At 46.5% G+C, this 26,839-nt stretch overlaps 1 protein-coding gene across 1 annotated transcript in view; it reads left to right on the forward strand.

Annotated features, from left to right (window-relative positions):
* Positions 1–13,339: 13,339 nt before the first annotated feature.
* LOC307237507 (protein sidekick-2-like) overlaps positions 13,340–26,839 on the forward strand; it is a gene marked incomplete at its 3' end in the record, with an annotated part of 107,489 nt that continues 93,989 nt past the window's right edge. The window contains exon 1 of the mRNA XM_080010229.1: positions 13,340–13,399. The remainder of the gene's footprint in view (positions 13,400–26,839) is intronic.

Raw genomic sequence — 26,839 nt, forward strand, 5'->3', positions numbered from 1 at the left:
CCCACACACACACACACACACACACACACACACACACACACACACTCCACTTCCACTACACAAACATCGACGCGGGGCTCTGAATGACGGCCGGAATGACGCCGGAGCGGGTTCGACCTTGGCTGCAGCCAATGGGGAAGTGACGGTCATAAAAGGCTGCAGTGGGCTATTGTCGGCCCCGAAACGGCCATTGATGATTGACACGACACGGCCTTGAGATACGGGGGTCCGGTGGTGGAGGGTCGGGGGGGGGTTGGCGGAGGAGGGGCGGTTGGAGGACGGCTGTCAGCGTGCCGTACACATTCTTTACCTGTGATGAGCTCACAATAGCGACGATTGCATTTGGCGCGCTCGCCGTCGCCCTCGCCCTCGCCGTCGCCCTCGCTGTCTGATGGCACCTGCACTTACCGCGGAATAAATTGAAAATGTTTACAATATTGACATGCTAAGTAGACCAGGCGGTGCCCAAGGGCGACTACGGTCTTCCCCCGTCTCACTCATTCACTCGCTCGCTCTTGGTTGGATATCGCAGTCTCATATTTACATACACTGTATATGCTGTACAGTGTATGTATACAGTTTTTTAAAAGCCCCGATGACACGTCAGGTTAATCTCTCCAAAGGAAATGATTCTTGCACAACATAGTCATGAACGCTAGTCGCTATTTTAGAAACCAAGTGGTCTTGGTTTCTAAAATAGGCCTGACTTTTTCAACTGATCGGGGTAATTATATATAATTAATTGATAGGGGTGATACGTGTCAGCCCGCAAATGGAATGCAGTACTTAACCCCCATAATCCCTCTGTGCCCTTCACTTAGTGTCAGGTTAATTAGATTACCGCTGCCGTCGTCTCCCTCTGTACACACGCACTCAAAACCTACACATGCATGCTCACGCTCACACGCAGAGGAGTGTTTGGTCCGCCAGTAAATGCACGTTTGCACACAGAGATATCCTGAAACGAGCGCGCACGTGGTACACACACATCGGTCTGTAGGTTCACCAGATATGTTCCTTTTTCTGCCTTTAAGATGCATTTGTGTTATTATTGGAATCCAATCAGCGGACGCCGTTGGTTTAATTCATGTTCCATTCGCTTCAAAGCCACCGTCCGGGGGCGAAATCCATCAGCGCGGCCAAACTGCGATCGGCCCCGGATGTTGCTCCTCCGCCCCCACACCCCACCGTACCTCGGGAGGAGGGCTGACGAGACGATAAGCAATGAATAACAGTTTAAACAGTAAAAATGGTGGAGATTTACGGGCGCTGTCAGAGGAGATGTGCCAGCGCGGGGCTGATATACGGCGGCAGAGAGGGCACGCTGCGTCACGGGCGGCTCCGGCTTTTCATTTGGATTGGCAAGACACTCGTATTTTACCCGAGCTGTCCCTCAAGGGCCGTGCTCCGGCACCTCACATCCCTCCATCACTCCCCTCCACCGGGGCAGGAAAGCACAACCTAATTGGCAGGTAGCGAGCCATATTCACTCTCGGAAGACGAGGGAGAGAGAGAGAGAGGAGCGGGAGGTGGGGTGGATAGGGGGATGAGGGGAAGTGGGTGGGTGGTGGTGGTGGTGGTGGGGGTGACGGCTGTTTTAAGGCAATTTCTGACACCCTATTATATGAAAGATTGCAAGTTTGACCAATCTATGCAACACTTTGAAAGCGTTAAATGGAGTGGTAATGGTCTGCAGGTGGTTTGAATGCATGTTGATGCCTGTGTCTAGACGCGCCTTACAATCCAATTAGGGCTTTGGGTGCAGGCTCACAAGTGCCGACAATTAAGGATTCAGAGTCATCGCGGTGTGGATTTTTTTTTTGAGGGAGCTGTTGTTGTCAAGATAGAGTTGTTGATTTAACCGTCAACCACAAAGAATACAGTTTCCCCGGACTCGGAGGAAATAATTAATCTTCCTCGTGGCATTGTATTTATCCTTCTAGATGCGATGCCGGCGCATATTAACTAATGGATAGGAGCAGTCTGACTGGAGTTATTGACCTGTCCTTCAAAAAAGCTTCACGGTTTATTTACAATCAATGAGACCAGCTCTGCCCAGATGACAGCTTTAATTGTCTTTTTGAGGCCTGGAGGGATTCGATGCCGCGCCGAAGAAGAGGGCTTCTCCTGGCGCCCAAATGCCACCGCCCTTTTACATTTCGTGGTCACAATGATGGACAAACGCCCGGAAATGCGTCCGGGGACCCGGGCCGTCAAGATGCTTCTGTTGCTCTGACAAGCCGCCGGCAGGTTTCCGTCCCTCGCCGGGTCGCGCCGCGGGTCAATTGTGATGGGTTTCTAGGCAAGTCGTTCTGCGGGATCGCCTCGGTAATGTGTGTTGACATGGAAATCATCTGAGGCGGCTCAAACAGCTGCTATTAATGAGGCACAAAATAACAACTGTTTGTTAGCTATCGGCTGTGCAAATTTCCATTTCCACTCATTAAGCACCGCACCCACACATGGGAAAGTGACCGTATGGCGCCCCGACGTCTCCTGCAGCAAATGAGGCCCACACATGTGTCGGAGCAGAAATTAGCAGGTTTAATGCTGAAGTCGAAAACCTGTGTCCGTGTCTGTCCATATAGGTCAAATTAGGATTAAATTCAAGGGTTAGGGTTTTCCAGTGTTGCCTGTGTGAGCCGTTAGCTCATATGGGCGTCTCGTTTCTGTGGTTTCCTGTCAATCCACAACAGTACAGTACATATATTGTTATTTTTTTTTGTTTGCCTTCAAGAAAACATAAAAAAAAAAAGATAGAAAACAAATGAGATGTTCACTCATTAATGCCTTGGCACACAAACCTCTTTCCATACATTTCATTAATTTAAAAGATGTACTACTGAAATTCACATGAGAGAGAGGCTCCTAATAATAATAATAATAATAATAATAATAATAATTATTATTATTATTATTATTATTATTATTATTATTATTATTATCATAGCTGCAGGCAGCAATAATATCGACACCAATTACACATTTTTTAATTCCCATTAGAACGTAGCATCAATTCGCCATTGTTGCTCCTCTTTACATGAGCATTATGTCGTAAAATGAGTTAAAACTTTTCATTTCCAGTGAACGCATCATCAGCTCACGTAATGACACAACGCTAGTTTTCCGAGTCCTGGTGACACGCAGAATTACTAATACAGGGATACAATTGTTGCGTGTTATGACTTTATCCTAGAAATTAGAAGGTGTCTGTCTACTACACTCAGTCCACAGAGTCCTTCCTCACGGTGTCTCTGTGGAAGGAAATCACTCCGTGTGGACTAAACTTTTGGGACTAGAATAAAACGAACATGATTCAGACCGGTTGCTCTGGAGCTGCAATCAAACTCCATGTGTGAGTACACAAACACGGGATATGTTTTGGACTGTTTCCAACTCCTACAGTTTGTGTTACGACTGCCTCGAATGCCGCAAAATAAGGAGCTACACGGCACCAGGTTAGATGCGAACAGAATGTGTTGATTTACAAAAAGGGCAAAAGAGATAAAATATCAAACAAAACGCCCTGCCGACTTTAAGCAGGTAAGACGATAAGTACACACACGCTCACAAACGCACACACACACACACACACACACGTGTGTGTGTGTGTGTGTGCATTCGTGGTGTGTGTGTGCATTCGTAGCCACAACTTGCACATTTATAGCAATTGGATGATGATTGGATGAGTCATAAAGCGTCTCACTCCACAAACTCATCCTGCTCCACCACCCAAGGGGAAGTTTTAGAACCTTTGTGTGGGCGATGCATGAACGTTCGGCTATTTCTGGTCAAATTGAATTGTTGTTTCACTAATTTCCGCTCCGAATGGGGATCAAACTTGAACTACGAGATGTCTGTGATGTCCCAGTTCTAGAGAGACCTCAACCGTGTCCGTAGCTCGAGAGATTTTCCTTTTTCCAGACACTTTTAGCCCAAAAAATGCCAAGGAAATAATAATAATAAAAATCTGAACAAAACAATACGGTTCAATCCCTGCGGGATGGACACCTAATGTTATTATTTTTATTATTGTTATTATTATTATACTGCACCATAGCGCCTGTCTAAATGTGTATGTGTGATAGGCACTTGAGTATAATTGCAAATTCACACATCGTGGAGGAGGGTTGGAGACTTTTTATGATTGATTTATGAGCAGCCAGACATCTGTAGCGGTTACTTGACATATGAACAGACCGAGCGTGAAAGAAAATTAAAGTGAGGGGAATAAACAAGGATGTGTAACAACAGAAAGCAAGGAAAAACTCCAAGGAATATACGGCAGGAATATGTCTAAGAAATAGAAGAAAGGGCCATAGGCTAAACTAACAATCCAAAAACATCTGCTCAGCACTGTGGTGGATAAGGCTGTATAATCAGGCTGTATAATATTTTATGCATTATCTTATTCCATGTGCTTTTCATGTATAGCGTCTTTTAGCATTAGGAAAAGTTCAATACAAATGAAATGCATTATTATTATTAGTAGGACTATGTAGCCAGCAGTAGCCTATTTTAGTGAGTATTTTAATATTTTAAACATATATATTTTATAAATAAATTAAAATATGTTTGCAGGTTTATTCTATGTGCAAATTTCTATTTTAATTAAAAATATATATTCAAAGTTACATTTTGATGACTTTTCTTAGATAAACTACATAATACTAAAGCTACATTATTCGGTGCATCAACTTAAGTTATTGTGTTCATTTATGTGCAAGGACATTAATTTATTCATCAAAAGTATGACATTGAAAATGTGCCGTTTTTCTATTTTCCATTACAATCCCTAGAAACCTTGATTCACCAGTCAACTAATGTTTTATCAGTGACGTGACTAATGTTGAGGTTGATTCAAGAGTCAAGACTCATTTGAGGTCTTGAATTTTTGAGATTTAAACCTCTTAAATGGTACATTTTGAAGACTGTGCAAAACATATTAGGAAGAAAAAAATGTAAATCACAAAAAATACATAACAAAAATAAACAATATGCAATGAAAGACAAAAATATAAAAGCAAAAATATCTACAATCAAATTTCAACTTATTCGTTGTACTGCTAAGTTATTCCTGAGTTTTCTGATTCATGAAATAATATAAAATGTATTAAAGCAGCACTACGTAACTTTTGGTATTTGGCGCCTCCACAGTTTGAGTGCACTTGCACTTTTACGCCACTCGTAAAACTAGGTCCAGTGTCTGAAAATAAATTTTACCGGACAAATTTAAACTTTCTTGGTCATGTTTCAATAACCGCCTGTTACAAACGCAGATATAATAATATACACCTAGGTTACAGTGCCCCTTGCCCCTTCCCGGAGCGGCGGGGAGAGCGCTGGCCCCCTGGCACCAGTGTGGATACTAGATGTGCTCGGCCTGTCAGATCGGCTCGCACACGAGGGTGAAACAAACCCCATGGTGCAATGAAAGTGAGGGGGTGGAGGACATTTTGTATCAGCATTATAACCAGACATTTTAACTGGCGAGTTTGTACGTTTTTTTTTTTTTTATAAATTTTACTAAGGGGAATGAAAGACTTGACGTTCTCCATATTACAAGTCAGTGTACCATTAAATGATTTTGAAGCAGTTATCTTGAGGTAAAAAGTTACGTGGTGTTACTTTAAAACAAATAGAACCGTAACTTGATTTCTTAAACAACTCCTGCAAAAGAGATCCAATCGCAAAGTGGTTTTTGATATCACAGAAATCCATAAGCATACATTGTGATACATTGATAAAACCTGTATCAATAAGATATAATTTCAAAAAGATATTGTGGCAGTTCCTACCACTATGCCATCCAAGTGGCGTTTCCAGCAGAGAGACACAGTTGACAATGGGTTGTAGACATCCGTTTATTGTAGAAGGGAGGTTAGGTGGAATTAGCCAGGAGCAGATGGAACTTGTCATGACGGGGGCTCCTATCCTGAGTGTGCGGATGGGGGTTTTAACCTGCTGCTCGTTAGCCCAACCAATGAGCAACTGGCGGCGGCGCGACTGGTGTTCAACCAACAGAAAGAGAGCACATGTCACTCCGCTGCTCATCGAGCTCCACTGGTTACCTGTAGCCGCTCGCATCAAGTTCAAGTCTCTTATGCTGGCCTACAGAGTTTTTGTTGGGAATGCTCCCACCTACTTAGATGCTCTTGTAAAAGCACGTTACCCCCCAGATGCCTGGCTCTGCCGGCCGTACAACCACGGCAATCCAGGTTATTCTCATTTGTAGTTCCACGTTGGTGGAATGAGCTGCCAAAAACGACCAGAGCAGGGACCTCCCTCTCTGTCTTTAAGAAGCACTTGAAGACCCAGCTCTTCAGAGAGAACCTCCTCTCCTAACTTACAATTACTTAGCACTACTTAGCAGTATTTATTGTTACACTAATGTCTCTGTCGCAATGTAGCTTGAATGTTATTCTCCCTTGTAAGTCGCTTTGGATAAAAGCGTCTGCTAAATGACTAAATGTAAATGTTAATGTAACTGGTATGTAGCCACCCTGACCCAATCACCTAGATCCAGGTCCGGTGTGGCTGCTCAAACCATCCCATCCACACACCACATACCCCCAACACCAAACTGAGGCCAGGAAGAATTCAGGACGTCTATTACATTTCGCTGCATATATGTATGAAAGTATGTATATGTATGTGACAAATAAACCTCTTGAATCTTGAATCTTGAATCTTCAAACAGCCCTTCTGTGTCCCTCACCCGTGCCGGAGTCCTTGTTCAGGTGCCACTGTGGCAGTTCTGCCTACCACACGCCACCCAAGTGGCGTTTCCAGGGCCCTCTGGCACAGAGACACAGGTGACCATGGGTTGGAGACATTAGTTTATTGTACAGAGGCGGCTAGGTGGAATTAGCCAGGAGCAGATGAAACTTGTCATGACAGGGCTCCTACCAACAAATACAAATTGGTGGTAGGAGGTACAAACTGGTATGCAGCCACCCTGACCCAGTCACCTATATCCAGGTTCGGGGTGGCTGCTCAAACCATCCCATCCACACACCACACCACAGATATATTCCTGCACCACATCTTCGATATCATATCATATCATCGTCCAAGATATCATTGAAATGCGTGGATAGGGCACAGAAAGCAGTGAACACCGGAGAAGGTAGAGTCCCTGACCCGAGCCTTTTCAAGCAGCCGGACCCTCAGAGTAGTTTGGAGGAGGGAGAGCGTCTGGACGCCTGTCTGGACTCTAGCAAGGAGCTCATCAGGATGCATCACATCCTGATCCAAGACTCTGCATCTCACCAAAAAGCACACGTTCAAATGTCCTTTATAATGAAGATTGTCAAAGGCAACAAAGGCCCACTCAACGGTTAATGTTTAATAGACTGAAGAGGACAAGATCACCCCTCGCCACTGTGTGTAATAATATATTGAACACACATATTCAGTGTCAGTAAAATAATGTTGCTTTTCAGACTCCTAACGATGAAAATGGCCGCTAATCACTAGTCTGGGGCTTCTGAAATCACTGTTACTGGCCAATTTCAGACAAGACAAGATGTCCTGATGTCACCAGGACGCTAATTAGCTCTTGACACAATCAATTCACGGGACGATGAGCTCAAAGATGAGCTCAAGTGGCTCTGCTAATGAGAGTAAAGGAAACGATGATGTGCTTTCCTGACCCTGCAGGACTCTACCGCTCAATTTTAAACACCGGATAAGTGTTTTTATGAAAACAAACCAATATTGAGACTACAGAATATTAAGTCTATATTGTATACATTGATTACATGGCTCTGTGGTATTTGATTCTGACTGCTCAACAGAGGAAATCAGCGGTCAGTTACGTCTGAATAATGACCGCTCTCTGTTAATAATGGCAGTTGTCACCGGCAAACATTCCTCCGCCTTGATTCATATCCCTCATTTCATGCTTGGCCACATGATTGAGGCGCTGACTTCTTGTGACTCCATATAGAAACTACAATGGGGGACTTGAAGAGATGAATGCGAACATGTCCAATTTCACATTAAAACAGTAAATACATTTGTTTTTGTAGGCTTGGCACACAGCCAGCATTTTCTGGCGCTTCACATGAATAAATGCTATTTTAAGGAAATTTTTAACAATTATGTCACGGAATAGAATACACTGAATAGTGATCTCACTAAATTGTCACATTAAATGGCAATTTGATCAATCTAATCGAATCTATTCCTCATGGAAATAACATAATGAGCAGATTAAGTAACCCCCATGAATCCAGTTTGTCATTTCTCACAATGACTAATGAAACTTAAAGTGATATTTAAACTCCATTTGCTACCTGGTGTTCTTGGCAGTGTAGACAGTATTTACATCCGTTTGTGAGTGCAAACTTTTATCTTTATCATTAGACGCCCATCACAACTTTATCTAATGGCATTTTTATCGACGCTCTGCTGCTGTGAGGGTGTGCTCTGAGTCATTGCTTCTTATATACAGTCCTCGTACATTCTCATACACGATTCTCTGTGACTACATCCCGAATTTAGTTCGGGCTTACTGCTGTGCTTTCCAGTCTGCCTACATGTTGGTACCCCCTCATGGGAAAAAAATCCACCGCTACTACATTAATTTGCATTAAACTGCAGCCAAAACTCCAGAAAACACCAAATCACTCTATTTCCGCTTAGCTAATTGGGCAATTAAATAGACTTTAGTTTGGCTCACCGATATAACATAATGACACACACACACACACGCACACAGCACACTCGGATCATCCAAAGTCTCGAAAACTCCCTGCTTAAATCACCTGAATACAGTTATTTTAAAGGATAAACCGGTTTAAAAATGTGTCAGAATCTCCGTCCCTGTGGGACGGGCAGAGCCAGGTGAAGCAAACCATCTCAGTTTGAAACAGAAACCACGGTCAGCGGGGGCCGTGAATGGAACACGGCCTGTTTTCCTTTTCCGTTTGAGTCATTCGGAAGTCTTGGAAGTCTTCACACTTTGCTGAGCTCTCTTCTTTTTGTCACCTTGTCTGAATGGCTCTCAGAAATGGAACCAAAGCCAGCTCCGACATGCCCCAGGTATCCCATAATACCGTGATGCACCATGACGGGTTTTATTGGTTAAAGGATTTTCCAATGAGCGCTGCCACGAGGCCAGAGGCGCAGCGAGGGATCCGGCGGAGGAAATAATTTTGCTCTGCATGTAAATAGCCATTAATTGGCTTCCGTCAGCCCAATGTCAGGCTGACGAAGATGACCTTTATCGAAATGATGATCTCAAATGATGCAGGATAAACTCCCTACCTGTTCTCGCCTTCACCTCCGATATGCTCCTCATCACTCACTTCACTTGTGTCTTTTGGACTGATAAATCTGGCGCGGCAAGGACAGGTTTTGAAAGCGAGGCGTAATGATGACGATCAAAGGGGACGCTCATTCCTGCGCTTTTTCTTCCTCTTTGCCATTGGTGCCTTTGATTGTTGTTTTTTGGTGGGTTTTTTTGCAATCATTCTATTTTGCAACTCCTAGAGGGAGCCTTGAACACAAACTTCCCGCTAAGTGTGAGAGGAGCGTGAGAATATCAGCCCCCACACTCTGGATGGTAGCTTTTCCAAATCATCCAATCACTCTTGTGTGCAGACACCCAGAGGGAGGAATCATATTTAGCGGCCCCGCCGTAAATAGAATGGAGAACATTCACTGGCCAAATGTGAAAGCGCAGCACGAGTGGCCGGACGGGGAAAAACGTTTCGCTCTCAACGTCTCCGAGTCTCGCCCCTCAGTGTAATTGGGTTGAATGTGGAGCAGCCCGCGGAGTGTAACGCACGCTGGGGCTCGGCTCTGAGCGAGGCGTCGGAGGTGGACATGAAACACGCCCCCGGGCGCGGCGCCGGCAGTGGCGGAGGCGGTGGCATTCAATCCCAATAACGCAGCATCTTCTCCATTCTGCGGTTCCTTGAATGAAATGCACGCTTCTTATTTTCCAGGTTTTCTGAGTTCCATATCCAGCGGTCTCTCTTCAACACCGACAGGAGATCAATGCTTAATGACTACAAATTTGCCAATGCCGTCCAAGTGAGTCTGGTATTTCAAAGCGTGTCCGCTGAGATAATTGCAGAGTCCAGAATATTGTTTATGAGTGGAACACCTCTGCGTGTTCCGCTCACAATCTCACAATTATTTGTGAGATTGGAGCATTCCGGCTATTGCTTTGTATCGTTCTGATCAGGCTTTCATTGGCAAACTAATGACGTAACACATTTCCGCACTCACATAAGACACCCAAAAAACATTCTCTTTTAGAGGGAGAAAAATAGTAGTGGCATAATAACATGGCGACCAGCCATTTTACTCAGAGCAGCTTTATAGTGGTGTGGATATATTTTTCATATTTCAATTTGCAGTTGGGTTTTTACAAGAGTCTCGGAGACAGGGGCTGTGCAGGATGATCTGTTACTGGCGAGGAATCTCTCTCAGATTCTCTCTGCAGTTGTATCATAGATCTGGATTTAACAGCCATGATGCAACATCAAGCTTTAATGTGTGTGTGTGTGTGTGAGAGTGCGTGCGCGTGCGCGCGTGTGTGTGTGTGTGTGTGTGTGTATCTGAGGATTTAGCCTTTTTGTGTGCATGCCAAGGCACTGGTTGCACACACGTCCACCTGAGAGATGCAGAGAACAGCTGACATCTGCATTGGAAAATGAACAATAGCAACATCTGCTTTAAATAACAGCAGCCTCCATAGAGGGCCATGGAGGGGACGGAGTCATGCCTTAGCGTGTGATAATTACGTTACCGTGATTAAAAAAAATTGGGCGGGGTAATTTCACTGTTTATATCATGGATAATAGAAATTGGTATTTAGTGGCTACTGACTGCTCGCTTTATGCCTGTCTGAAAGCCCATTTCAAATTAATCTGTTTTCTGGTAAAAAAAAAAGGACTGGTTGCATTGTTTCGGTGTGTTTACCCAAAAGGTCAGAGTAACCTGTTGAGTGGCCATGAAATTAATATTTTGACTGTAATTCAACTGTTAAAATTGGAAAATAATCAGATACATTGTTTTTTACTAAGATTCATTAGATCAATTGCTATTGCATTCCATTCCATTAAACACTGTTGATTGCCTGAGGTGAGGTAAAAAATTTGATCAAAATAAATCCGAAACATTATCTATTGTCTTTAAAACACAAAATCTAGCCACGGCATGTATACAGTTTGCATACAGGAAACATAAATGTAAAATAGAACAAAAGGAAAACAATCTGTAAATATATAAGCTGTACCGTTTGTGCAGCAATGCAAAAATGTTCAAAGTATGAGGGATAAAGAGCTGTACATTTTGTGCAGGAATGTGCAAATGAGTAAATCTGTCAATTGAGGACACATTTTTTCAAATATGCATTAAGTATTCAAAAATCTAGGTTGGTGTTATACCTCAGATATTAAGATCTTAAATGTCTTTTATTAATTTTATAAAATGATGAAATGTGACTTGTGGAATTTAGATTCTAGGCAACCTGCTAAATAACAGATTTCCTTCGTGTCAAATAATGCATTGAATAAAATGCAAATCAGAAGATGAGGCCACCTTTCCTGGTTCCTGTAGAACTCCGCTGTCACTAAATCATTTTGTTTCTCATGAACTGTTCAATTGAAAAGTAAAAAAAAAAAATGTAATTCATTAAAATAAATCACAGTAAATGTATGTACGGCTGTCGGCCACAACAAGGCACTGGCAGCGGCCTGCGGTGCCCCCCTGGCATGGCCCCTAAACCTGTGTCTCTCCCTCCCTCATCCTCCTCCCGGGGAAGGGGGGAGGCAGTGCACCTGCCCCCCCCCCCTCCCACCCCCACCCCCCCATACCAGAGCAGCTTGCTAATGTCAACCTGCCTGATGTGCACGGCAGGGGGGCTCCGCGACAGCAGCAATTTCCCACTGCATGTGAAAGAGACGGGAGGGCAATCCAAGGGTCTAAGAGCCTCGTAATCAGCACATCATTAGCAGGAGGGGGCTGGTGGGGGGGCAGCAGGGTGAGGAGGAGGATGATGGGAGGGAAGGAGGGGCGGTGAGGGGGAGGGAGGGAAGGAGGGGAGGGATGGAGAAGGGACCATACCGGCTCTCGTATGACAGGAGGAAAGAGGGGGCTGCAACTGGATGGGAACAATTTCAACAAACAGAGTAGTCAAACAAGCGATGAAGATAAAAAGCCTTTCCTATACAAATGCAGTAGAAAAAGAAAGGCGTTGGGACGCAACATCACAGAGGCAGAGAGCACAGCCCCTATCCCAGAATCTCCTGGGTCTTGACAAAATGCTCCCTTGGCTTGTATATTTTGTCTTTTTTGTTGACAATAAGAAGACCTGCATCCTTCCCCCCGCCCTTAATTCAATAAGGAACAAGCACCACAAAGCTCACCCTGCTGCCTGCAGATATGCAGATGTTTTCTGCAGATTTTGCAGAGTCTACAGTTTATCTGAATGTGTTTTGAGAATAGTATCCATCATTGCGTTGTGGCTATTTTGGCTTCTATAAATTGTTCATGCGTTCTTTGTCATTCTCTCTGCGTCCCACGAAGACGCACAGTAGCGCATTGCGCCGCATGGGGGCAGTAATGTACAGAGGACTCGGGCCATGCGGCGCGCACTGTGTTAGTCATTTCCTAATAGTACTTGTGTAAGTACAGTGTGTAAAATATAAATAACTGTCCAGTGGTGCGCCGCTGTGGAAAAACAACATTTGTATTTTTTTCCCAATTACATTCAAATCATCCAAGCAAACCGCATTTGCACACTTGCGCGCAATAAAACGCACGGGTGAGGCCGCTTCACCGCGTTTTTTTTTGTTTTTTTTTTAGCGCGTCCACTAGTTTAAGAACTGACAAACGCACGCCCGCGGACCCACGCACACGCACACGCACACGCACCAAACAGTGACATTCAGGGTGGTTGCCTCCTGGTTGACTCCGCCTTGCCGGAGCGGGACTTGGTTCCGCCAGCTCTCCACAGAGCAGCAGCCCGCCCGGCGCCCTGCTCAGAGGGTTGGGGGTCTCCCGGTCTCCCACCCACACGCTCCACCTCGCCTCACACACACACACACACACACACACGCACACGCACGCACGCACGCACGCACGAACGCACGCCTCACACGCTCGTCGGAGCAGGTTCACGCACGGCCGGGGACTGATTGGAAGACGGGACTCCCTTCCCGGAGCCCCTTCCGCGGCCGCTCAGCAAACATGTTCCCAGCGTGGGGACAGGGGCGGACGCGCAGCGGGAGCAGCAGCAGCAGCAGCAGCAGCAGCAGCAGCACCCGGGGTTCGAGGCTCTCCACGGGGCGGACCATGCTCGGGGCTACCGCCGGACAGGTGTTGGTCTCCTGTTGGATTCTGCTGTCGGCGACGTGCGTCACGCGGGCACACGCACAAGGTAGGGTTGATTACTTTTTTTTTTTTTTTTTTTTTTTATGGGGGGGGGCATCATATCCTGCTGGTTTTTTTTTTTTGTTCTTCTTTTTTCGGCAAGAGACAAGCCACCGGTGTCCACTGAACTGAAGTGCGCTGTCCATAGAGTCTCAGTGGGAACACTTTTGCGCGCGGTGAGCGCTCTCCATACCTGCATCATCATCATCATCATCACCACCACCATCATCACCATCATCATCATCAATATCATCATCATTATCGAACATGGAAAAAAACCACACAGCCTACGCACTTATCCACGCACGACTAACACCTTGTTGAGAGCAGTTATTCCGATGAGTAACCCAAATTGCCGGGTTATAGAAGCCCTCTCATGCGCAATTGGTGACGGTAACCCCCCACCCCACCCCACCCCACCCTCAACCCCTTGTGGATGTGAATGTGAATGTCACGGTCAGTTCACACAGTTTAATTTGAATTTGATTTCTTCTGAATGCAACTTCACCCACAGTGGGTTCATCTCACCCATTTATAGAATTAATGAATGCTGTGTCCTGTCGCGGATGAGATGCCATGGATACTATACAGCAGCCCAGTGATTCTCAACCTCTTTCATATCGAGGGCCATCCATTTGATACGCATTTGATAAGATTTTGTCTCTGAGACCCCACATCGGAGAAGATTTTTATCGTTGGATATGATTTACTCCAAACTTCCATGCTTATCTATTCGGCAGATCATTATTGCATGTTCTCTAATGGTGCTAACGTCTCGTAAATGAGACAATGGTGAAGTGTAACTATCAACCATTTTTCTGAGGAGGACCCCCTGGAACCTCTTGCAGGATCCCTCGGGGTCCCTGGACCCCACGTTGACAACCACTGCAGTATGCTGAGCGGTGGACGACTATCTACTGGCTTCATGTCAGTAGGATATCAACTGCAAACATGAGGCCACTCAACTATGAAAGAGAATAGATAGCACATAATATGAACAGTTGAAGACACATCTTCTGTTCAAATCACCTGCTTCCCCACTTTAAGGCCGTGTGAGGGTGGTCTGCGGGCAACATTACGATATCACAGGAGGAGATGAGTTTTTCTTTTGGACTAGCCATGCCCAGCGTTTAATCTGAGATGTGTGTATGAAATGAGCTCATGTCAGCCGCACTAATCACACAATTACTGTGAAATTTCAGATTGGTATATCTTGTCACTTGTCATCCGCGGGCAGATGTCCTGTGCCTGCTGATACTGCCCAGTGCAAGGGTAATGAGCAGAGAGGTAAAAAAAAAAAAAAAAAAGAGACTTTCAGTCGCTTCGATTTTTGTATTTCATAAATGGAAAGGAAGAATTTGAATAATATCGGGAAAAATAATATCTGAAGCTAAATCGGTGAAAGAGCGGTTATGTTGTGGAGGAATGATAGCCAAATCAAAATTGGTCCTTCACTTAAGTGTTTTAAAGGCATGATTATTTCAAGAATAATTATGTTTAATGGTTTAAAACCTGGAACTTGCCTCAAAATTCTGTTGGTTGGAGGGTTGAAGGTTGAAGAAACCACAAACAAATGAGACATGTTTAACGTAAAAAAAATCCTTGAGGCTCTCACTTCAATAGACGCCGAAGGGGAAGAAAACTGGCATTAGCAGTTAATTCATACACAAAGTGGCTGTGCTTTGCATTCTACATCCCATAATCACATTGCTCCATGCCCACCGCCCCCCCCCCCCCCCCCCCCCCCCCCAAGTGATAAAAGCAGAATAATCCCTTTCCTTGTTTGTCTATGAACAGGTTGCAGGGAGCAGTAAGAGTGCTCCCAACTTTATCTGAGAGGAGTCTCAGGCTCCTCTTATTATGCAGAGCATGGTTCCTCTTATTACCATCCTTCTCCTGAGCTAACATGCCGGGAGCCTGTGAGGATCTGTTGAGTGCTTCTGGGCTACTTCACAGGGCTTTACCTTTCCTCCCCCGAAAACAGACCTCTTTCTCATCCTTGCAGTTGGTATTCAAGGCCCCTTGAATGTTCCCCGGCGGAGCATTAGCATTGGTGAGAAGACGCACGCCTCTGTTTGTCTGCTCTCTGAATGGAGAAGGACCTCCTCTATGTCCCGTCGGCGACCAGTCGGCGCGTCGGGGCTCCTTGTGCAGACGTGGCCCCCGGGCCCTCCATAGGGTGGTCTCAACCCCGCCGTGAGCGGAGGGCTTTTTTATTATCTCTCTCAAGGTAGCCAGCCTCTGCCCACAAGGGGGGGAGCCTTGTTTGTTTTACATGGGGGCCTGCTAATGAGAGGCGCTGTGCCTGTGCCCACGCCTAAAGTCAGAGATGTTCCAGTCGTTCCCTGGGAACTAAGGCGCTCCGAGGATTCCATAAATTAGGCGACACAAAGGCACGAGGGCCCCCCCCCCGGTGAGACAGAGGTGCCGTGTACTTGTTTTTTTTTTAAGCAGGTTTCTGGAGTGACTCCTGCTGCGTTTAATAGTGTTAGCTGTTCCAATGCGCGAGAGGATGCCTCAGCCGGTCCGCGGGGGAGCGTCTCCCCCGCAGCGGGCCACTCTCAGCAGGTCTTTTAGGGACTCATTTAGGCACCTCATTGATAACACCTAGTGAACAGCCATGATATTCAATCTTCCCCTCAACCTCAGCAGCCTTTTTCCCAGCGCCTCACCTCCTGCAAAGCCTCCGCAACTCACAGTGTTCGACATACTGTGGCTGCATCCAAAGCAAAGCTGTGCGTGTTTTCGTGTTTTTCCTGTGTGCACCGGCCGTTGGAGTGCGCGTTCTAATGAGCTCTAATCCAGATAGCATCATTGACGTTCTGCCAAGCGATGGCCGCTATAATTTTGTGGTTGTTCGTTAATATGCAGCTTGACATCTCATCTGTCAGACATTTCCAAATCTTTAAATCTTACGATAATCCACCGTGTTTACAAAAAAGCCATTTGTTTAAAACACCCCTGATAAATCCGGGTGTGATTAAATCTCCCCGCTTTGACGTCGTCACACGGATAAATCATGCACCAGTCTCAACCACAGAAATATCGCACTACACCAAACAAACAACTATATATAAATATATATATATACATTTTTTTTCAAAAACACAGGAGTTGGCCCTTGTATGTACCACGAGCAGGCAACAAACCCAGGCCACCGTGCCTACGCATACAACAGTCTGCCTAAAAGAGAAGAAAGCCTAATCTGTTTTGAATGCAACCACAGATGCAGACACACATGCTCACACTGCTGCTGTATTGCCCCGAGGCATCAGATTTTAGACACAATGTTAAACCCGGAGCATTTTGTGAGAAATCCTTACATCCATCCCCGCCACTGTGAGCACTTTCAGATCGGATCGAAACTCTCCTTCGGTCGACAGTGGCGCAAAATCGGGACTGGCGTAACCTCAGACACGCAATAGCATAATTATATACAGCGCAGGGTCCTTGTGTGCCGACACACATTTAATTAAGACTCTTCAGTGCAGGGGAGAGCCAACAGAGGTCTCCTGGAGCTTGGACTCAGTGCTTGTTTTCTTTGCCGTGCCGCTGGTGCCCAGAAAGAGCGGCCATTGGCTTGCACAGACTCAGGTGAAGAAAGGGGTCAGGCTGACTCCTAAATGAGACCCCCTGTGTCTCCTTTGTACATGTTTGACAATTTTGGCTGAGGAGCTGACTGACTGGCTGGCCGGGTGGTTGGGTGACTAGCTGGCTGGTTTGCTGGCTGGCTGGCTGGCTGGCTGGCTGGCTGGTTGGCTGGCTGGCTGTCTTGTTTGCTGGTTGGTTGGCTGGCTGGTTGGTTGGCTGGCTGTCTCGTTTGCTGGTTGGTTGGCTGGCTGGTTGGTTGGCTGGCTGGCTTGTTTGCTGGTTGGTTGGCTGGCTGGCTTGTTTGCTGGTTGGTTGGCTGGCTGGCTGGTTGGCTGGCTGGTTGGTTGGCTGGCTGGTTGGCTGGCTGAAAGACTAGCTGACGGGCTGCTCCTCTGTCTCTGCCACATGTTTATTCATGTGGCCACAGGGCACTTAATTCAACATAACGGAAACATACAGTATCGCAGAAATAAATGCACTCGCAAGCACCAAAAATAATGACGTATATTTTTATAAATGAAAAATTGCAGATAGTGTGTCGGCAACGTTGTGCAACATGGAAGTACTTCAAACCTGTTTAGCCTTGACAAACGATTGTAGTCCACGCTATTGCTGGAGAACAAAAGGGCTGCTGCGCCGTGAATGATTTAGCTTCAGGAAGCCTTTAACTGGCTCAGTCAAGCAGCAAAACTGTTTATTGTTCATAATGCACATATAATCAGATTAACTAGTACCACAGGGTTTTGGCATACACCCTTTTGCCCAGTAATTGCCATTTGCCCACAGGGGTATGATAATGAGTATGTGCATGGAGAAAGGCAGTCCTATTTCCCACCATGTGTCTGTCATGCTGCCATGTTGGGCGCGCGCATTGCTATTGGCTCTTTCTGCAAGTTGTTTGGTGATACTGTGCGGCTGTGTGTTATTCTCGCAGATTAAGCGTCTTGGTTAAGCATTTCATTGACAGTGTTGGGGAAGCTACTTTGAAAGCCTGGCTTTGCAAACTACCCATTACTTCACACTGGAAGAAGTTGAACTACGGCAAAACTACCCCCGGGGGAAATCTAGTTTTTTTTAACTATAGCTACTCAGAAAAGTATTTCAAACTGTTAAAGTGTTTAAATTGACAATTCATATGTGATACAAAATTAGAGCAAAGTATAATACAAAAAAAGTCACATGCCAACAAAAAAATGCCACTCAATTGAGTTTATTGCAAAAAGTGCACACTTTTTGAGGGTTCATACATAAACCAAAAAAAATGAAATACACAACTATTCATGGGAAAATGGAAGGAATATCAACTTTGGTTTTGTATACAATGTCCGTCAGTCCCCTGCCTTCCAGACAGCAGAGTCCAGGTTGCACCAAGCAGGACTATCAGGTAACTTCTAAAATAGCGTGCAACAACTTCTCTGAACATTGGTAATAAATAGCAATAATCAATTATCAGTTTTACAAAATCAGATTCAAAACATTAAAAACTGTAGCCAAATATTTTTTTCGCAGGTGAGCCGACGACCCAGCTTCCTGGAATACCCCTGACACCTAAACCTGTCGGGAACAAAACAGTCCCGTCTGGGCTTTTCACAAGGACAGAATTTCAAGGAGTGTTATATTTTTTGCCGTAAACAAAATTTGGATTTTACATTATCTGACCACAATTAAAACAGTAAGACAAAAAATATTTCACTTGCGGCATTTTGGACCGTTTGACCTACTTGAGCATCGGTCAAAAAAAAAACAAAACAAAAAAAAAGGGCTGGCTCGTTTCGAAACATCTGACTTGTACAATCTTAACGAATAAAACAGTCTTCAACTTGCACCGTGCCTTCACAGCGGTCAGGATGAAAGAAAAAGGGGCCGGGGCTGTTCAAAGGGGGTTCAATCATAATAGAGAAGCAATGATGAAAAAAAATCATTCCTTTCCTATTATGGCCCAAAATTGTTTGTAGTTTCAGCCGTTAACTTAATGTTAACATAATGTCCAACTGAGCGGTATGTGCGAACAGAGCAGGTGATTGTCCGGAGAATTCACAGCGAGTGGGCGGGCGTGTCACGTGTTGATGACGTCTCTATCGTGTGACTGGTGACGTCATTAACATGCCCACTGGCCGGGGCTGAGGAAGGGTCATTTAGCTTTCTGCGGATCTTCGTGCACAGAGCGAGGCTGCTTCGTACTCCTTTACGGTTTCCTTTACAATCCTTTTCCACCCTTTCTGTGATATTGCGGAGTATCAACGCAAAAAAATAAATAAAAATGGTCGATAGCCTTGTCCACCATCTTGGGTTGGCTCAAACAATGCAGCGTCATGTGTCATTGCGTTACATCCTGCCGCCTGCGCGCTCTACCCAGGCTCCGCCCCTTGCCTAAATCAAACAGAGTATTTCCAGGTTAGTGTTAAAGCATCTGACACGGACGATCTCCGGTTGTGTGCTACAAGTGTGTATGGGCAACTCCGGACAATGCACGGACCTGATTATGCGGACATTGTCCGGAGTTCATATGTGAAAGCAGCTCTAGATTAATTACATGTAGTTCACTACTCGCCAACACCGTTCATTGTTGTAAGCATAACTTAACCAGACCAAACAGAAATCTTGTTTAGACAACAGCAGGCACGGACTGGTAGTCTGGCATACAGGGCATTTTCCCGGAGGGCTGAAGCACGTTGGGGCCGATATAATGAAAAACAAACAAACAAATAAATAAATAAATAACTGGCGTAACTACCGCCAGTGCAACCGGTGCAGCTGCACTTGGACCCCCAGTGGCCGTTAGGGGCCCCCAGTGGCGGCTAGGGTCCCATCCCATTGGCGCGGCGGTGCACCCGTGATCGCCGCACCAGCGACGCGCTCCGCTGCGGGTCCCCTGGCTCCATTCCTCCGGAAAAAAACAAAAACGGTGCGTTTTTTAAAAATTTTGGATTCACGATGGGATCGGATGTATTTTACACCGTCCTTTATTGAACGACGCAAAAGAAGCACCGTGCGTAATGGACCGTATGTAACCCCCCCCCCCCGTCGTCAGATTGCGTAGAGTGGCAAAATGCCGTTAAGATACAGTTGCTTATGATGGGCATTTAGTGTACTTTTCTGTTATTAAGCTTCCCTTTCATATTCCACCACTGGTGACATGGTCGGTCCTCCTCAACTGTTCGAGGCGTTCTAGGCATAGGAATACGGGTGACTACTCAAATTAGACTTTTCAATAGCGAAAGCCTCGACTGAGGAGGCACGCCCTTATCCTAAGGTTATTTTAATCAGCCGGCTGAGGAAGGATTTGTTTTCATGTCTGCTTGTTTACTGGTGGAAGAGGGGCTGCGGGGGAAAATAGACCTAAATTCTGCACATATTAATTCTCCTGGCTAAAAGTCTAATCAATCGACCAGCAAAACCTGAAAGGCACATGTTCTATCAGCAACAAAGAGGAATGGCTCCGAGCAAGGGCCCAGAGCTGGGACAGATATTGAAAGGGAAAACGACCTTGGATACATGGAACAAGAGTGGCACGTTTTGTTCATATTTTGCTTCCTCGCATGATTTTTGACTTGGGGAGCAAACATGCCTCATCAAAGCGGCGCTCTAAGAAGCCATTTGACAATCTCCTCTTTAAATAGTCCCATTACCTCCGTCTAGGGAAAATAATTGCACTGAGGCAGTATTCTTGGATCAGTCTTCAAGGCCCCCAAGCTGTTCCATGTAAACATTTAAACAACACAAAAGACAACTCAAGGAAAACCGCAGCGAGAACCGATGCTCTTCACAGCACAATGCAAGCTCCGAATCTGCCTTCTCATTCAGTTTTCCCCCCTCATGGGGACCGCTGAGAGTCTTCTTGTCTTGTGCAGGGAAAAAAAATATATAAAAACAGCGAAAAGAAACAGATACGGAGGGGGAACTGGCAGAGGTAGACTCATTCGTTTTTTGTTTTTTTTCCTTTTGCCTCGGTGGAAAAAACGCCGTTGCTCCGAATTTCTTTAATGCGCTTGAGAGTGGATTCACTCGGCATTCTGCGCCGCCCTCCACCAACCACGGCGCTAACCTCGATCAAGTTGGCCCAGTGACTACCTTAATAATCGAGATCAATATGCATCTATAAACGGTTGTATTTCTAACAGAATCAATTCATATTGCCGCAAGGATCTGTCCACTTCTGTTTCTCATCTATATAAAGGACTTTGCTCGGATGTCTGATTCTGCGCCGCCCGTTCAATTTGCTGATAGATATACCAATATTGTCATATCGCAAGCGAACGTTGGTTGTTTGATCGGAGAGGCCGGTGATATTCTATGCTACACTGCAAAGTGGTTCCGGATGAACAAACCTTCGCTAAATGTCAGAAAATACAATTCTATCATTTTCCGCAATAAAAGGCGTCCAAAGGGAACGGTTTTGTTCATGATATTGCAATCAACCAAGTCAACCAAATCTTTAGGTGTATTAATCGATGGAAAAGTGTCTTGGAAAGACCAGAAGTTTGTTCACTGGCAAATCACTCCCGCCCTCTAGCACTCGATTATAGTTGAATGTATCCATACAAATCATACTGTAACATTGTTTGGGCCAGTACTTATCCCTCTTCCCTTCAAAAAAAAGTCTTTATATTATATTGTTTTTTCTTCTTCTTTTTTATCTCATTATGTTAAGGAAACAAATATTCATAGTATTAGGATAAATTGTAAATCCTAGAGGGGAGGTTTTACTAGAAGCCCTTTGGGGTTTCTCACCTCTCCATGAACAATTCCTGCTATGTTTTTTTTATATACCTTTATTTTATCACTTCTTTTGTGCCAATAAATAAATAAAATATAGTGAAAAGGTATGAGGATTCCACGACAATTTGAGCATAATATTGCCCTACCACCAGCGACATCCCTCCCTGAGGTCAATTATGAGGTGGCTAGACATGCCAAAATTGATGTCTCACTCCCTGCAGATTCTTCAGAATGGACATATGATAGACCTGGTGGGGCAATGCAGAAAAACAGGCAGGATGTGCCTGCACCTACAGTATGTGATTTAGATGGTTCTGCTCTCAGTGCTTTTGGAGACTACTTATTGGAATACAGCTCAAGCATCATATCAAGTCCTCGAGATGCTCCAAGCCCCTCTCCTTTGTCTTCCTCCGAGCACAAGTTGTTTTCGGAGAGCCCTCTTTCCAGTGTTGTATTCTAGGCTACGGATAAGACAAGCTGAGCCCCACTCGTGGACTTGGCTGTGCGGCGGGGGTTGGTGCTGGGGATTGCTGGCGAGGGTGGGAGGGATCCCAACCCGCAGAACGCTTCCTGTCGCTGGGAAGTGGGGGGCCTCCGTGCTGCGGGGCCCACTTCGATGTTCTGCTCAGCCTGTGCTTGGCAGCAGGCCTACCGGTCCTGCGAGGGAGACTGGCGGAATGCCTTTGGCTGCATACCAATGCCTTGTGCTCGGTATTGATTGGGACCAGAGCTGAGCCGCGCTCTCCATTGTCCTGGTTCAGCCCACATGGCAACGCTTATCTGTTTGATGTTACTTTTGTTTCACTGTTCCTCTTTGCTCCCCTGACACCCTGACACTCTTCTGTCCCACCTCCGAGATAGCCGACGCTCGACATCAGAGCCATCCTTCCCCTCGCGCCTCGACATTGTTCTACCTTTTATGGTAAACAGATCGACCGTTGCATCGGAGGACGGCACCGGGGGGACATAAGTATGTGTGCTTATACATTCATGGATCTGAACGCAAGTAGGAGCACAAGAGGCCTCCGCGCGCGGAAAGTCTGAGTCACGGTCTCATCCAGGAGCGCTCTCCCGTGCCCCTTTAGCGATGAGGAAGACGCTCTCGGTGTTTGTACCTGGCAAAGTTGGAGCCGGGCTGTCGTTGCGGCACGGCGGCGCTTCAATCCGCTCTATATGTTTGATCACTGTCCTTTCCGTTCACGTCAGCGCCGTCTCACTTGGGAAGTGTCACAGAGATGTGATGGGAGCTGACAGTGGCGTCCTGGCACCCCCCCACCCCCGCCCCCAGCCCCCGCTCTACAGCTCATGTCACATCTGTAACCCCCCCCCCCCCTTTTTTTTTTTTTTTGCGTGCCCCCTTGGCTCCATTCTTGAAAGTGCTGCAGGCGCGAGTCTGGAAGCATATGCTGGGATTCATCTTGTCCCGGCGCGCGGCCCGAGCAGATCAGCCGCGCAGCCCTGTGAGAGGCGCACCGTCCCCTCTCAACAACTTATAGAGGAAACTTTGACGACTTTAAAGGAGTAAAGTAATGAAATGCAGTGAGCTCTGTTTAAAAATTCATGGGGATAATATGCAGTCAGCAGCCTATTAATAGAACGCAGTTCTGTACAGTGGCGAGGATATGTTTAATCGGGATTTCTCTTAAAAATAACTCCCCATACATCTTTCCTCCTCTTGGTGATCAGCTGTAAATAAGATGGAGTCGGTGAAAGGAGGAGCCTTCTGCTGTTTCTCCTTTTTTCCTCCAGGGTAGTTGAATTAATAGATACGGGGCCAGAGAGAAGTCGTGTTTTGACAATGAAGCATGAATACGCCGGTATGCAAATGGATTCCACCATGTGTTTCTGCCTCGAATGATTTAGGGTCTGTTTGAGAAAGCCCCTCTGAGGTTAAACGAGAAGTGTGTGGCGCATTGCACCTCTCAAAGCAACTGATACTGACAAGGATAAAAGAGATCCTGTGCAGATAGATTTGCCTATTTATTCTTATTTCAAAGGCAACTTGAAAGAAGCGCCCGATGAAATTGTCCTTATTGCTTTAATTCACGTGGGCAGATGCACAAACACGTGTGTGTGTGTGTGTGTGTGTGTGTGTGTGTGTGTGTGTGTGTGTGTGTGTGTGTGTGTGTGTGTGTGTGTGTGTGTGTGTGTGTGTGTGTGTGTGTGTGTGTGTGTGTGTGTGTGTGCACACTTTCTACTTTCAAACTCTGCATCGTTCACACACACACACTCACACACATTTGCGCACACACTGTTATTTTGTGCTATCTATTAAAGGGAGCTCTCTGAGCCCAAACCAGTAGTTTGGATGCTGTTCTCTCAGCGCATCTGTTGTAAGTGGGGCAAAGCCATGGCTGTCCCGGGTGAATAGACAAAATCAGAATGGGCCTTTTCATTAAATCATGTTCTCATGGCCGTCTCCACTCGGCACTTCAACCTGTCTCACCACCGCTCAGCGCCTTTCTGTGCATAGTATGGAAAGAGGCAGTGAAGAGAGGGAGAGAAATAAACACAGCAATGGATGGGTGTGTGTGTGTGTGTGTGTGTGTGTGTGTGTGTGTGTGTGTGTGTGTGTGTGTGTGTGTGTGTGTGTGTGTGTGTGTGTGTGTGTGTGTGTGTGTGTGTGTGTGTGTGTGTGTGTGTGTGTGTTGGACGGGTGGGGCTGCTGGGGGGAAGGGGGGGGGGGGGGTTGGTATTGATGGAGGAATGAAAGGAGAGCGCTGCATCAGTGGGGCAGGGATTGCTGTGGTTTACAGTAGCACAAATCCTAAACTCTGCGCAGACTGGATGGTAGCTAGGAAACAGCTGACTGTTAAATGGGGGGGATCAAAGGGATTAGTGCGCCCGGTTTGAAGCCCAAAACGGTAACCCTCCTCTGTCTCCCACTGGCAGCCTCTCTCCCTTCCACCACCTCGGGGTTTCAGCCTTGTAGTGCGCTTGTTAGTCGCAACTCCCTCGGCGGGCGTCTCCTTCCTCCAACTGTTATTGTTTTTCTTTATTTGGAAGCTCTCCAGCACGCACTCTGCCGCCATATGCTGCTCCTACAAAAACGAGCGACGCACATAACAAAGGTCAAATTTCCGATTTTAACGGAAGAAAGGGAGGAGGGGAAAAAAAACAAAACAAACAAAAAAAACAAAACACAACCCAGTGTCCCCGCACGGAGACACGCACACAGTGTACCCACACAAAGGAAATCCAGACAAAACAAAGACATTCTGTCTCGGGGACGAGGATGCACACGTCAGATCCGATCAGAGCGGCTTCTCATGAACTGAGTGAGATTCGCTGTCACCGGGGCCCGGGACGCAGCCTGTTCGTGTCTTTGGGGAGGGTGGGGTGGAGTGGGCTGAGGGGTGGTGGTGGGGCTGCGGGTGCCCCCCGCCGCCGCCGCCGCCTCGCACCAGCGTCCCCTTAGTGTCCCGAGCGCGCGCCCCACCCTTGTGAAGCGCGGTACTGTACTGCCCCAGGAGGCTCTGACAGTGATGGCTTCGGGGCCCCCAGGAGGGGGTGGTGGTGGTGGTGGTGTCGGGGGGAGGGGGGTCAGACATGTGAATGCACTCAGGGCTTTACCCCGGAGAGTGCAGCCAATCCGTGTTTACATCACAAGTGACACATGTGATATGATGGCCTCAAACCGGTACGTGATGCCTGACATAAGCCAAAAAGCAACAAGTCATCCGAGGAGAACGTGCAAGACTCCTGAAGGGGGGTTGGGGGGGATCATTGTGCATGAAACTCGACCAAATTAGATGAGGAGTTATTTTAATTTGAGGGGAAAAAATAGGAACTTCTCGAGGAATAATTACAATTTTTTTTTTTTTCCACGAGCAATAATTTGGATTATATCGCGTAAGGCGTGTACGTGCGGACACGCGGGGGTTGCAGATGAGGTCTGTGGGGCCCGCATGAAAACGGGAGAGAGTCCCCGGGATTATATCGCATTAATGAAGTTCCTCTGGATAATGTTTAATGTCATCAAATTCAATTTTAAAAGATTAATTCTATTTCTGTAATCATTCTCGGGCTTGTATTCACTGTGGGTGGGGTTGGGCGATCCCATCCAGAGTGCAGTCCGTCCATTTTTTTCCGCATCTGGACGAAGGTTTGCGGCGCGGCATGTCTCCTTCTGCGTCGGCCCCTCTCCTCAAAAAAACAAATGTAAGACGAGTCGAAAGTGCTTTCAGTGAGCGCCGACGCCCGCAGTGCCACATATTTAATTCCATTTTCCTCCTTCGAATAAGTCGGATCTATTTTCCAGGAGTATCTGGGCCGCAGCCGCACCGAGGTGGACGGACCGTGACTCATTTCAAAGCGAGGGGTGGGTGTGAGGGGTGTTTGTGTGTGCGTGTGTGTGTGTGTGTGTGTGGGGTGTGGGGTGCGCGCCCCAAAGAACCAGGCGAGCCGGAAAAAACACGCTCCTCGCCAAGTGCAGAGCTGACATATGCAAACCCAAATGGCGGCGGAGTTTAAAAGCTATAATCACACGAGCCGCTACTCCGTGCCCAATGTGGCGTTGCACTCTGCATCATTGAAGGCTTGTTTTATTAATGCTGTCCAAAGTGAACACAAAGGGCGGGGATTGCATTGTGCACTTGACTTTAAAGCAGGTCGGAGCGGAAACGATGGCCATGAAAAAAACATAACGAGAGCTGCGGAGAAACAGCCGACAGTCCGCCGCCGCTGCCCACGGCGGCCCGCCGCGCCGGATTAGATTGGGGTGAGCGTTTTAGGGGAAACGACCTTCCGGAGGCTCTTTTGCGCCTGGGGTGGGGAGCGGGGCCGCGATAGTAAAGGGACGGCAGAGCGTCCCCGGTAAACGGAGCCACGCGCTAGTGAAGTTGTCTGCGCAGTAATTCATCATCTGCTTTATGTGACTTGTAAGAGAGACACTCAAGGCGGCGTCCGGGCGGAGCGTTAAATCACAGCCGAGCCTGATGCCTAATTGCTCTCATTAGCAATTGCCGTTCACACTCCTTATTCTGTGCAATTAACCAACCGCTACCAAGATGTTATGAGGCAGAGTGTTGTGTTTGTGTGTGTGTGTGTGTGTGTGTGTGTGTAAGGGGGGGGGGTCATAATTTATTCTCACTTAAAGTTACAATTTCATATTTCAATGGCACGCCATTTCTTCCGA

Source organism: Zeus faber, assembly GCF_960531495.2.
Source record: "Zeus faber genome assembly, chromosome: 11".
Lineage (NCBI taxonomy): Eukaryota > Metazoa > Chordata > Actinopteri > Zeiformes > Zeidae > Zeus > Zeus faber.